The 14,246-nt window shown below is 39.3% G+C and overlaps 1 long non-coding RNA gene across 2 annotated transcripts in view; it reads right to left on the bottom strand.

Annotated features, from left to right (window-relative positions):
* Positions 1-14,246, bottom strand: part of LOC133615507 (uncharacterized) — a 194,664-nt gene that overhangs the window by 87,129 nt on the left and 93,289 nt on the right. Inside the window, exon 3 of one of the 2 annotated variants that reach the window (XR_009816724.1) lies at positions 4,102-4,208. The exons of the other annotated variant lie outside the window; for it this stretch is intronic. This is a non-coding gene — a long non-coding RNA (uncharacterized lncRNA). The remainder of the gene's footprint in view (positions 1-4,101; positions 4,209-14,246) is intronic. 2 annotated transcript variants of the gene reach the window in all.

The following is a 14,246-nucleotide window of genomic DNA, read 5'->3' as shown; positions in this document are numbered from 1 at the left end:
ATCAACAATGCAGGTGTCAACAATGCAATCGCCAATCAGATCACGAGTTGTTGTCAGTAAGGCCTTCTAGATGGCCTTACGCTGTGATTGGATACTCACTTGGGAGTCCCAAATGAGTATCCAATCACAAGTTGCGAAAACAGGAAGTGGCACAGGAGCCATATGAGCCATAGAAAGCCACAGAAAACTCCCCGGTACTCACAAAGAAGGAGAGCAACATGTTGATTAGGTGGCAGATATATATTTGCAAGGCCATTTTCAAGAAGGATATTTAAGATAAACTACATTTGTGAGACGAGGTCGGCGATGAAATGGGGAAACGCCCGCCATTTCCACTCAAATCAACCGACTATGAGGGGCTATATAGCCTCGAATGGGTGCTACAAATTGTGAGTTCAAATATTTGATGTCTTTATTTTTTCAAGTTTAATATGTTTTTTTGCAATTTTAATTTTGACAGTACCACATAAGATATGTTTTAATTGCTGATGCGGGATTATTGATTTTTAAATGCGCCAGAAAATAAACCGTTTTGTACACTGTTGGTGGTGGTCAATGCCCAGTAGTGCGTAAATGTGTTCCTGTAAAGTATATCTCCAGTAATGGTCATGTGGGGACATAAATTATGGTATTTTGAGAGGCAATCATTGAAGTCGGACATCACTGAAGGCCTAAGTGGGAAACGCACGGCCCGCCACTGTTATTTTCTAAATAGCTAGTAACACAAGTGAATGGCAAGATAACCATGATTGGAAAAAATGTATTCCAACATTCTGTGTCATAAGAATACAGATATCAGAAAGATCATTTGCAGGTGACACGTACATGCACAGCACGAACGTCCTAAAAAATGCAGGGGAAGGACTGAAGCTAATCTAACATGAAAACTTTTTTTTATCAATACAAACTTGTGCTTGTTTTAAGCAGTTTTTGCCGTTTTAAACCCATGCAAAGTAGTAGAAACTCTTATCAGATCCCCTGCAAAAGACGTGCAGACAGTAGCACTTCAAGATCCAATTTGATCAACATATCAGATTTCCCTGCAGTGTGTCTGTATGGTCAGACTGACGAGCACAACTTTCAAGTCATTGCTGTTCCACATAAGTCAAGGCCCAGTACTGACTAAAGAATCAAATCAAGAAGAAGACACAAAGTGGTTCACTTGAATTGTATACTTTTTGGTAGTTTGTGCAGGTCATGCGAGGGAAAACAAAGTCAGTCGTTGCCCATCTTTTTATTTATATTTTGCTCATCACCAACAATCTCTACGTGTGACAAGAACACATGTCTTTCTTTTTTCTGTGCATTCTAAATAGTAAAAAAACTGCCAGCAAGAGGAGGGTAACAATGCAGGTAATGGAGAGCCATCATTTCTGCCTATAAAGCCCTCAAAAAAACCTCCAACAAATTTTTATTTATTCATAACATTTAATATTTGCTGTATTTTGATCCATCTTTCACGAGTACACTGATTTCCAGTGTTGGGTTAATTACTGAAAACCAGTAACTAGTTACAGTTACTAGTTACTTTATTTCAAAAGTAACTCAGTTACTAACACAGTTACTTACACCAAAAAGTAATGTGTTACTGTGAAAAGTAACTATTTAGTTATTCATTTTTTTCTTCTTTTTTTTTTAAGCTCCCATTAATGCCCTTTTAGCCTTCATTTCAGTACTGTTATTATACTGGATCAACCTGACATGCATTTGCATCACTGAACTCTGCTAAGCAATGTGGTCTACATACAACACACAAAGACAAATATATGTTTCAAAGGGCCAATTTATTTCAGGCCAGAACAAATTGACAAAACTATTTTAAATAGCTGCAACATAACATACATAAGTAACAAACAGCATAATAACAACACCAAGGAAGTACTTTAACTTTAACTTTACATACACAAAGCCTAAGCAGGCGTTTTTTCTCTCAAGGAATTTTGAAATAAAATCATGTCTGAAGCCCAGAACACTCTACGCATTTCACCAGTTTTAGTTTAGAGATAAAGAAAGATTGGCTTGGCCCACTAGGATCCCTCTTTTTGTTTGTGAACTTTATAGTCTATACATTTAGAGTGATGTGATAATCAAACACTCTAGAATGAAAGAGTATACAATAGAATTGACAGTGTGTGTACTATAATTCATAATAACATTGATTTTGATTCAATATTATGTTTTGAGCAATGACAGTTTGAAAGAAAAAAAAACCAGCTTTGTTTTATAAGTCAACATTGCAACTTTTTCTAAATTACATTTCACCTTTAAGCTTTTTTATTTCACTTTTGTTATGTTTTTGTTTATTTTAATAGTATTTTTAGAATGTGCTGTGGGCCTTTAAAACATTAGCTGTGGGCCGCAAATGGCCTCCGGGGCACACTTTTGACACCCCTGCTATAGATAATAAAAAATTAAATCTGATAAATCAATCGATAAAAAGCTGAGCCTGGCGACGCATGCGCGTTTATCATAACTCTCTCGCTTTCTCTGTCTCCGCCCCTCTCTCACGAATGCTGCTGCGCGCACCCCTCCCCTCCCTCCCTCCCCACACCCAGACACACACACAGCGCGCCTCCTCCTTGTGACACAAGAGATTCAGAAGGACGACACTGCAGCGCTGCAATAAAACACACTCAGATCTTCTGTTTCTAGCAGATACTACATGAAAAATAACGTAAAATTACGCAGTAACGCATCATGTAATAACGGTAACTGAGTTACTGAATATAAAAAATAACGTGTTAAATTACAAAGGTGGACAGGGTGAAAACCTTTAAATTCCTCCAGACCCACAACAGCGAGGATCTCACCTGGGATCACAACACCCAACAAACAATAAAGAAAGCCCAGCAGCGACTGTACTTCCTAAGAAGGCTGAGAAAATTTGGCATGCCACCCAAAATTCTCAGCAACTTCTATAGAAGTACGGTTGAGAGTGTCCTTACCAGCTCAATCACGGTCTGGTATGGAAACTGCACTGCTAAGGACAGGAAGGCACTCCAGCGAGTGATTAAAACTGCTCAATACATATCAGGAGCAGCCTTCCCCTCACTACAGGACATGTACTCTACCAGGGCCACCAGGAGAGCACACAACATCATAAAGGACAGTACACACCCCCAGCACAGTCTCTTCAGCCTCCTACCATCAGGCAGACGATACAGGAGCCTGAAATCCAGGACTATGAGACTGACAAACAGTTTCTACCCACAGGCCATCAGGCTTGTGAATGCTAACTTGTGAATGCTAGCCCACCCTCCCATTTTTACTTTTACTTTTATCTTTTTGAACAAAAGACAGCTACCACAACCACCCCCGAACTGTGAACCATCGCTGTAGTCACTTTTCACCTTTGATCACTAAAGACACTTTAACTGCTGCTGTGACCCAAGGTCACCTCCATATTTATACTGTTGACTGTCAATCAGAATGTGCAATAATGTTATGTTACTTACTGTGCCTTGTATATACATTTTTATTTTTATTTTTTAGCTAAGTACCGTGTGACTTGTTGAAGGGTGGACTAGCAAAGTAAGATTTTCATTGTACGGCAAACTGTCTGTTTAACTGTGCATATGACAATAAACAATCTTGAATCTAGTTACCGCCAAAACTAACGGCGTTACAGCGTTAGTCCCAACACTGTTGATTTCCCAGAGTGCATAGCAACAAACGCTATTTCTGTAAGCAACAAACAAGAGCCACTAATCCTGGCAGACTTGATCTGACAATGACTACTCTGGGACAAATGATGATCCAGACCATTTTTTTAAAGCCTGAATATAAGGAGGTTGAGCTTCAAGGTTTAGAAGCTGGGTGCTAAGCAGATGCAGCTCTTGTCAAACACTCAACAATCATGTAGCAATAGTGCTAAAGGTGCGTTCACACATTGCTGGTTTAGATGGCGGTTCATGGTGGTTCGGCAATTTGTCAGACAGGTTGGTTGTCTGCCATCACTGAGACATGGTTCACAGTGGTTTGGGAAACCCCATGTACCGCCAGCCAAACCGGTGTTTGTGAAACAAGAAAGTGCTAAAGTGCTAAACAAAAAATACAAAATATTGACCTAATAAAACAGTGACTTACAATATTCGCTCTTACCGGGATGCCGACTGAGAGGATGGTTGTATCATTCAGCACTAGACTTGGACTCCCTCTTCACCCCGTTTAGACGAGGAATTCAGCACACACTCCTCAGGTAAAATATGCTGGAAAGAAACAAGAATCTTGAGTGTGAGGAACTCACATGACTGCAATTGTTTGTGACCCCAAGATGCAGGAACCAGGAGAGCGACGAGGAGGTAAGATGAGTTTTTAATCTCATAAAACAGAAATGAAAGCAGTCTTGCATGTACAGAACCAAACATAAAGCGATCTTCGAGCACTGAGGAGTGATCGAGACAAGCATAAATAGAAAATGCTGATTGGCAGCAGGTGTGGACCGGCTGCCAATCAACGGCAGGTGAGGAACAAACACAGTGCTCCGTGGAACAAACAGGAAAAGAAAAGAAGTAAATACAAAAACAAGGAAACAAAGAGAAATGAAGTGACAGATTGTCACACAGACTAATTTTAAAGTTGACCAACTTCTCGGTTTATGGCCACAACCTTCCACTATACAGGTGTGAGGCATAATTTATAATCTAGCATTAGTTTTTACAAACTCAGAGGTGATTCAGCTCAGTAGCTAGCTTTCAGTATATCTCTGTTAGGAAGGCGCAGTGTTACCAAAAGTGAGTTAGCTCAGGGTTAGCTCTTACAATTACAACGTCACTTCAGCTTCACAACGTCACTTCAGCTTAATAAAAATAATAATAATGAATTACATTTGTAACGCACTTTACATTTGTTAAAATCTCAAAGTGCTACAAAGTATATAAAAAAAGGTACAAAATAAAAATAGAAAGTTAGAATAAATATATAATAGAAAATTAAAATAGAAATAAAAACATGAATAACATTAGATAATTATAGATAAAACATAAAAACATAGATAAAATAGAAATAAAAAAAACATGAAAGCACTGGATAAAACAGATTGGCAAGCAGTGCATTTAAAAACAAGAAGGCAGAAAAACTAGATAAAAGCTGTGCTAAAAAGGTGGGTTTTCTTAAAACGGTCGACCGACTGTGGTGCTCTAAGATGGTCGGGGAGAGCGTTCCAGCTTGGTTAATATGCAGGTCACGGCATATAAATGGAGCGTTTTTGGATGTCTTTTTAGAACGCTTTATAGGCGGAGTAGATCATACCATATTACCTGCATTGTTAACCGCCTCTTGCTAGCAGTATTTCACGATTTGGAACGCACAGAATAGAGAAAGACATGTGTTCTTGTTTCACATATGAATGGTGAATGATGGGCAAACTTCCCCAAAGAAGTGCATTTCCTCTTTAAGCCGGTATGGGACAACAAAATCGGTCAAAGAAAAATGCGATGGTAATAAAATGACTGCGTGCCAAAATAGGTTGTGTATCCTATTTGACAGAGTAGCAAAATTGAAATGAAATTTGTGTGTGAAATATTGGTGGCGGGAAGACGAGATGAAGCATCTCAGAGAAGGACCCATAAAAATGTTTGAAACGGCTACACAGCTCCGAATGAAAGAGACAAACATCAAAGTCCATGGAGTTGCTGTTTGATCTCTCCCAAGTTTTTGCTCTCTTTTTAACATCACTCTAGTCCATTCACGCTCTGGTCTTCATTATCCTACTCTGCCCTTCAGATCATTTCCAATGTATCGCTGGGGAACTGCCAGCATGGCATCTCAGCTATAAGATAATCAAGCGGCAGTCACTACCAGCCACTACATCTTCTATTAAGTTTGGAGATGCACTCTCTTTGAGGAAAACAGTTGGCAACTTGCAATGGGTTTCCTGTTGTCGGTTTATGGCTCTTTTTGAAAAGTGGGCAAGGATGATTAAAAACAACAAACAATAACAAGTGATAACCATGAAAGGCAGCTATCGAACGTTGGGACTAAAAAAGATGTTGGCTCATCTGCAACGGTTTCATGCAGACCGCACACGTAATGAATAGACGGTGCGGTCAGGATGTATCGAACATGTGCTGGAGCGCTAATAAAGACAAAAGGAATCCTGGCAACTACACAGCAATTCATTCACAGCTTGAGCAGGATGAAGGTAATGCAGAAAATGACTCCACCAACTTTCGTGAAAGGGTGAGGCATTTTCTAAGGAAGTAACCATAAAGTTTTTAATCCAACAATGTCTTGAGTTCTCAGAGAAAATTTGACAATCGAAAGAAGTTTATTGCTCTTTAGGGTGGGTTCATCAAGGTATAGTCCTGTGCAAACCACGAGCTTTGTTGTTTTAAAGGGGACCTATAATAAATGTTGTCTTTTTTGACTTACGTTGTTACAATGTTAGATGCAAGCCAATGCATCAAATCATGAGGTTCATGCATTTTGGCCTGGGCTTACACGCAGTTTTGAATTCTTCTGTTTACGGGCTTTTGCAATCTGGCTACGCCGTGACGTCAGAGAAAGTGTGCACGTTCTTGTTTGAACATTAAGTCAAGCTCTCAGCTTTCAAGGCTATGAAGAAACACAAAAACAGGATAAGGTACTGTTTTCATCTAATCTTGGCATGTGCATAATAACACTGATGTGCAGAGGTGGGTAGTAATGCGCTACATTTAATCCGTTACATCTACTTGAGTAACTTTTGGGATAAATTGTACTTCTAAGAGTAGTTTTAATGCAACATACTTTTACTTTTACTTGAGTATATTTATAGAGAAGAAACACTACTTTTACTCCGCTCCATTTATCTACATTCAGCTCGCTACTCGCTACTGATTTTTATCGATCTGTTAATGCACGCTTTGTTTGTTTTGGTTTGTCAGACAGACCTTCAAAGTAGGATCTATCGCATGCCTGCGTTTCACCAATCAAATACAGTCACTGGTGAGGTTTGACTCCGTTTCACCAATCAAACAGAGCCAGGTGATCACATGACCGCTGAAACTTTACAAGCTTAAGCTTACATGAACTCAACGTCAAATTTGAGGAAGCACATCGCGGTAAGTAACGTTAGTAGAGATATTTTGGCTGTCACCGTAGGCTGATGTTAGCTTCCCTGCTATGAATCACTGTCAAATGTACATCGTGTGGGGACATTTATTAACTTGTTATTTTCCTTTGTAATCTCTGCCTACTGAGCCTATGGTGCTGTTAAGTTATTGTGGCTCAAGTTGCCTTTTTTTTATGTTAATGTATTATTATTTAATATATATTATTGTTTCAGTTGCTTAAGAGATATTCCTGGCTCTGAATTTGCTCATTGCTATTTTATGTTTTTGTGCATTATTTGTTGCCGTCATCATTAAACGAACAGGTTACTCATCAGTTACTCAGTACTTGAGTAGTTTTTTCACAACATACTTTGTATTTTGACTCAAGTAAATATTTGGGTGACTACTCCTTACTTTTATTTGAGTAATAAATCTCTAAAGTAACAGTACTCTTACTTGAGTACAATTTCTGGCTACTCTACCCACCTCTGCTGATGTGTCACATGGAGTGACACATAGTAAATGTTGCTAAAATCTGCTTTTTTTAGCATGTTTGAATCGATTGGCGAGTGTGTAGTTGTACCTTATGTTGTTACCGGGTGAATCTATATAATGTTTATGAAGTTATTTTGGACAATGTTTGGACAAAAAATGTTGTGATGACTTTATGATATATATTTAAACAATGTACATTTTCAAAAGACTCCGGCTTCCTCCCACTTCCAAAGACATGCAGCTGGGAATAGGTTGAGTGGCAACACTAAATTGGCCCTAGTGTATGAATGTGAGTGTGAATGTTGTCTGTCTATCTGTGTTGGCCCTGCGATGAGATGGCGACTTGTCCAGGGTGTACCGCACCTTCCGTCGGAATGCAGCTGAGATAGGCTCCAGCACCCCATGTTACCCCGAACGGGACAAGCGGTAGAAAATGGATGGATGGATGACTTATGTTGTTACAATGTTAGATACATGTGTTAAACAAAGCCAATGCATCAAATCACAAGGTTCATGCATTTTGGCCAGGGCTTGCACGCAGTTTTGAATTCTTCTGTTTACGGGCTTTTGCAATCTGGCTACGCCGTGACGTCAGAGAAAGTGTGCACGTTCTTGTTAGAACATTAAGTTAAGTAACATGCAGTGACATATAGTAAATGCTGTTAAAATCTGCTTTTTTTTAGCATGTCTGAATCGGTCGGCGAGTGTGTAGGTGTACCCAATGTTGTTACCGGGTGAATCTAGTTTATGAAGTTATTTTGGACAATGTCTGGAAAAAATTTGCGGTGATGACTTTAAGATATATATTTAAACAATGTACATTTTCAAAATATAAATTATGATCCTTTCATGAGAGGGTGAAGCGTATCTTCAGTTGCTGGGAACGCCTCCAGAATCAAACATCTTGCAGACAGACTGTCATGTCTGTATTATCATGTTTTGTTTTAAGTCATGTTTTGTTTAGTTTCCGTCTTTCACTCCCTTGTCTGGTCACCATAGCAACCATTAGTTTTCACCTGTCACGTCACGCACCTTTTTCACGTCTTGAGTCACGCACCTGTTTTCGTTAATCATGTCTGTAGTATTTAAGTTCAGTGTTTTTCAGTTTGTTTTTCAGACGACCTCGCACCCCATACCGCACCACATTTATGCTCCGTCCATTGTTTCATGTCCATGTTCACGCTGCTCCTTTTTTGTCCAAGCCAAGTAAGTTTTTGTTCCATGTTTATAATCTTTTTGTTTTTTCATAGTTTATTCTCCGCCACTGTGCGTGCTTTTCATTTGTACTTTTTGCAGTAAAATTACTGTCAGGACTTGATCTTGGGAGTTAGCTTTTCCAGGATGCAACGGAAAGTTGGCACGGGCGAGACGGGAATGGAGGTACATGATTTATTTAATATATCAAAAAAAAAGGAATAAATGAAAGCGCGCACAGTGGCGGAGAATAAACTATGAAAAACAAAAGACTGTAGCAAAAAGTACAAATGAAAAGCACGCACAGTGGCGGAGAATAAACTATGAAAAAACAAAAAGATTATAAACATGGAACAAAAACTTACTTGGCTTGGACAAAAAAGGAGCAGCGTGAACATGGACATGAAACAATGGACGGAGCATAAATGTGGTGCGGTATGGGGTGCGAGGTCGTCTGAAAAACAAACTGAAAAACACTGAACTTAAATACTACAGACATGATTAACGAAAACAGGTGCGTGACTCAAGACGTGAAAAAGGTGCGTGACGTGACAGGTGAAAACTAATGGTTGCTATGGTGACCAGACAAGGGAGTGAAAGACGGAAACTAAACAAAACATGACTTAAAACAAAACATGATAATACAGACATGACACAGACTCAAAAAACGGGTTATAAAAGTGACCGTGGAGCTACATTTACGCAAAATTCACACCAAAGAATATCAGATACATATTACCTAGCCAAATGGGCCCCAACCACCTATCTGGGGACCGGTACCGGTCCGTGACACATTTGCTACCGGGCCACACAGAAACATTAAATAATTTATAAACAACCTAATTTTCTCCGACTTAACTTTTACATGTCCTACTTACACACCAATAAGTTTGTTTATAGAACATATAATAAAAAACCTGATAGGAAGTCACCATTTGTTATATTTGTTTTGTTTTTGTTACACGGGACAATACACATTAATGAACATATAAAATGCAAATGTACCGGACTGTAGGCATGTTGATGGTATACACCAGGGGTGTCCAAACCTTTTGACTGGGGCGCTGCATTTGGCTTAAAAAATTGTCCGGGGGCCGAAAGCCTGCATGCTAAGTAACACACACACACACACACACACACACACACACACACACACACACACACATACATATGTACATATGAGTTTCTATTACTATAATAATATAATGGATATATAATTAATAATTATTATACTTGGATATAAAGAGTAAGTGAAAGTTACTTCCATGACAACCTCCTTAAGGTTTTTTAATCAATCAGAAATATCAAGCAGCTAAAATGCACCAAACATGGATAAGTGTGGAGAGAGTGTTTTGCATTTTACCCATCATCTTTTGTAATGGATTTAAATGGGTACAAATTAGATTTTTTTGTGTGTGTGTGTTGATTGGACATTTTTCATAATATTCACAAAGTTCAATGAGTAGGTTGGTGGATTTTTTTTTCTACACCATGACTAGGGAAGGTTGTTTGGATTGGGTCAAATAAATAAATGATGTGCTCATTGTGCCTGCAAGTACAATTAATGGGTGCGTATATTTCGTTGGCCAACAGATGGCGAGGAAAAAGCAGCTATTAGAGCACTGGCTATTTGTATACACCTCTCTCGACCATATTGCTTATTGAACTTGTGCTGTCTCACGGGCCAAATTGAAAACAGTAGTTTGGACACATCTGGTATACACAATAAGGTCCATAAAAAGTTCAGTTCGACCGCATCAACATCAGACATAAACAGTACAATAACATACACAGACTCAGATATAATAATACAAATAAAATAAAATGTGTACCCTTATACAACAGTAGGTTTCTGCATGACCTCATGCTGAGGACAGATCATGATCAAAGTCACCCAAGTATTCAACGTACATAAGGCAAATGGAGAACTGTTATAGTGCTAAAGTGCAAGTGTGCTAAATTATTGCATTTAAGTGTGCTGAAGGAGGAAAATACACATTTACATTGGCCTAGTACGTTAAAGTACTGGTATTGTTGCACATAGCCCTATTGCACAAGTAGTTAGCAATAGCAGATGTGTTTATAAATAAATGATAAATGGGTTGTACTTGTATAGCGCTTTTCTACCTTCAAGGTACTCAAAGCGCTTTGACACTACTTCCACATTTACCCATTCACACACACATTCACACACTGATGGAGGGAGCTGCCATGCAAGGCGCTAACCAGCACCCATCAGGAGCAAGGGTGAAGTGTCTTGCTCAGGACACAACAGACATGACGAGGTTGGTACCAGGTGGGGATTGAACCAGGGACCCTCGGGTCGCGCACGGCCATTCTTCCACTGCGCCATGCCGTTTATGCATGGAAAATTGCACCAAAAAAACATACATATCTATCTGAAATATTGCACAACATATGATTACATTACTTTTAGAATATTAATAAAAATCCATTAAAAGACATAATGGCACTGGACACTGGAACTAATGGCAAATATATCTAGTTATATTATGTATCTATGCCCATGTCCTCGACAATGACATAACATATAATGCATGAGACACATTAGCCAAAAAATTAGCCCCCAGGCCAGAGAACTAGTAAAAAACAAAATACTTTGAAGAGCTTTTTTTGCAAAGGGGAAAAGGCCAGGGCGTTACGGTGAGTTGTATTTTTATCTGTCACACGTGGAAGGCCGGTCTGTGAAAATATTGCCTCCATTAAGCCGGTCCCTGTTGCAAAAACGTTTGGGGACCACTCATCTAGAACAGTGTTTTTCAACCTTTTTTGCGTTGAAAAAATCCGGAGGCACACCACCAGCAGAAATCATTAAAAAACAAATTCAGTTGACAGTAAAAAGTCGTTGTCACAATTGTTGGATATGACTTTAAACCATAGCCAATCATGCATCAATATAGCTCTTGTCTCAAAGTAGGTGCACTGTGCACGACCTGTCACATCACGCCGTGACTTATTTTGCTGTTTTCCTGTGTGTAGTGTTTTAGTTCTTGTCTTGCGCTCCTACTATAAAAATGGGACCCATTACCTCCCTGCTTGGCACTCAGCATCAAGGGTTGGAATTGGGGGTTAAATCACCAAAAATGATTCCCGGGCGCGGCAACCGCTGCTGCCCACTGCTCCCCTCACCTCCCAGGGGGTGATCAAGGGTGATGGGTCAAATGCAGAGAATAATCTCGCCACACCTAGAGTGTGTGTGTGACAATCATTGGTACTTTAACTTTAACTTTTATTTTGGTGGCTTTTTCTCTTTTTTTGGTATTTTCCTGTAGCAGTTTCATGTCTTCCTTTGAGCGATATTTCCCGCATCTACTTTGTTTTAGCAATCATGAATATTTCAGTTGTTATTATCCTTCTTTGTGTGGACATTGTTGATTGTCATGTCATGTTCGGATGTACTTTGTGGACGCCGTATTTGCTCCACAGTAAGTCTTTGCTGTCGTCCAGCATTCTGTTTTTTGTTTACTTTGTAGCCAGTTCAGTTTTAGTTTAGTTCTGCATAGCCTTCCCTAAGCTTCAATGCATTTTCTTAGGGGCACTCACCTTTTGTTTATTTTTGGTTTTGGCATTAAACACCTTTCTACCTGCACACTGCCTACCGCTGTTTCTACAAAGCAATTAGCCACCGGCTGCCACCTACTGATATGGAAGAGTATTACATGGTTACTCTGCCAAGCTCTAGACAGCACCTACACTCAACAACAACACATAATTTGCAGACTATAATTACTGGTTTGCAAAAAATATTTTTAACTCAAATAGGTGAAATTAGATAATCTTCCACGGTACATCAGACTGTATCTCACGGCACACCGCGGCACAGTGGTTGGAAAAACACTGATGTAGACCACAAGGAAGTGTTTTAAATATAAATTAAAGGTCAATTAGCATCATTAACTAGTAAACAAAAAAAATTGCAAGATTATGCAAAAATACCAGCTCGATTTCAATGAACTTAGGTAGAGGGGTGACACATGTATCATCTTGATCTTGATTTCAATGGGTTTCTTATCTGGTTACATAAAGGTTCTATGTATCAAGTAAAAGCCCCTTACATTTTGGTAAAGTTTTGGTCAAAGGCAAAAACACAGGAATTTATCATGTGAGTCACTCACTGTCTGTTTGCTACCCTCCATGAAGCCTGCTAACCAACAAACAAACAAACAGACGCTCTGCTGACGGACACAGTCATTACAGCATTGCTAAAGCAACTAATGTAATGGTGCCCTGAGATCTTGGGCACAGCACTGATTGTCTTCATATGTGTGCGGGTACAAACACAGGAACGAGACAAGGCCACTTGTGCTCGTGGCGTCTCTGTTGGAGCTCGTGACTGGGCCTGTTTAACTCTGCTAACAGAGCACCGTTCCACAAAGCCCATCACGCAAGCCACAGATGTCCCACTAAACAGACAGGACACAAAAAACACACACATGCAAACACATACACAGGGAACCTGGAAGCGTCACTATTCTGTAGTTTGAAACTTGGTGAAAAACCATTCACGGAAGCAAAAGCTATAATCACAACTAAACAAAAATGTTCACAAAAAAAAACAAAAACATCTGTTAAATATGTAACAATAACATACAATATACCAGAGGTGTGGACTCGAGTCACATGACTTGGACTCGAGTCAGACTCGAGTCATGAATTTGATGACTTTAGACTCGACTTGACAAAATGTAAAAAGACTTGCAACTCGACTTAGACTTTAACATCAATGACTTGTGACTTCACTTGGACTTGAGCCTTTTGAATTGACATGACTTGACATGACTTGCTACTTTCCCCAAAACCTAAAGATGAAAAAGTTATTCGGGAGCGCTCCGTATTTTTCATTGTGTACTTGTCTATCAGCGTTGCGTGTGTCAGCTGGTGTGGTCTCAGTACAACAGCCAATCAAATTAGATCTACTTTGTTTTCATCACACAGCATTCATCCAATCAAATTGCAGGACAACCAACGAAGAAGACATGTCCAAACCACACGCCAGTGAACAAAAAATGATACCTAAAATAATTTTGTTTGGGTATAAAAATTACGAGGTGGTCAACACAAAACGGTTTGCAGTATGCAACACATGCGGTTCGAAAATGACTGATGGAGAGGCAACAACTTCCAACTTCGTCCGGCATTTGAAGTTGCACAAAGAACGGTAAGTTTTGAATGTAAGATAACGTTTATTGGCTAAGTAACGTGACTTTTATTTGCTGTGTAGTTAAATCAGTGAGGCTGTAAACTCACTGCTAACGTTATAACGTTATTGCAAACACGGGAATCTGTTGCAGTTCACTACCTTATTCATACTTTTTGTTCAGTGATTTTTTTTAAGCAGGGTTACGTTAGTCAACATATCACACGTAACGTTAGACGGCGGCCAGCAGCACCGCGTATTTTAGCCACCTAAAAAAAGACGAAAATAGTAAAATAAAGGTCAGTTAAAATGTATACTATATTATGAATATGTGTACCGTTTTAGCTAGCTTTCTGACATACTGT

Source organism: Nerophis lumbriciformis, linkage group LG22 (genome assembly GCF_033978685.3).
Source record: "Nerophis lumbriciformis linkage group LG22, RoL_Nlum_v2.1, whole genome shotgun sequence".
Taxonomy (NCBI): domain Eukaryota; kingdom Metazoa; phylum Chordata; class Actinopteri; order Syngnathiformes; family Syngnathidae; genus Nerophis; species Nerophis lumbriciformis.
This window is presented reverse-complemented; position numbering and strand designations above follow the sequence as displayed.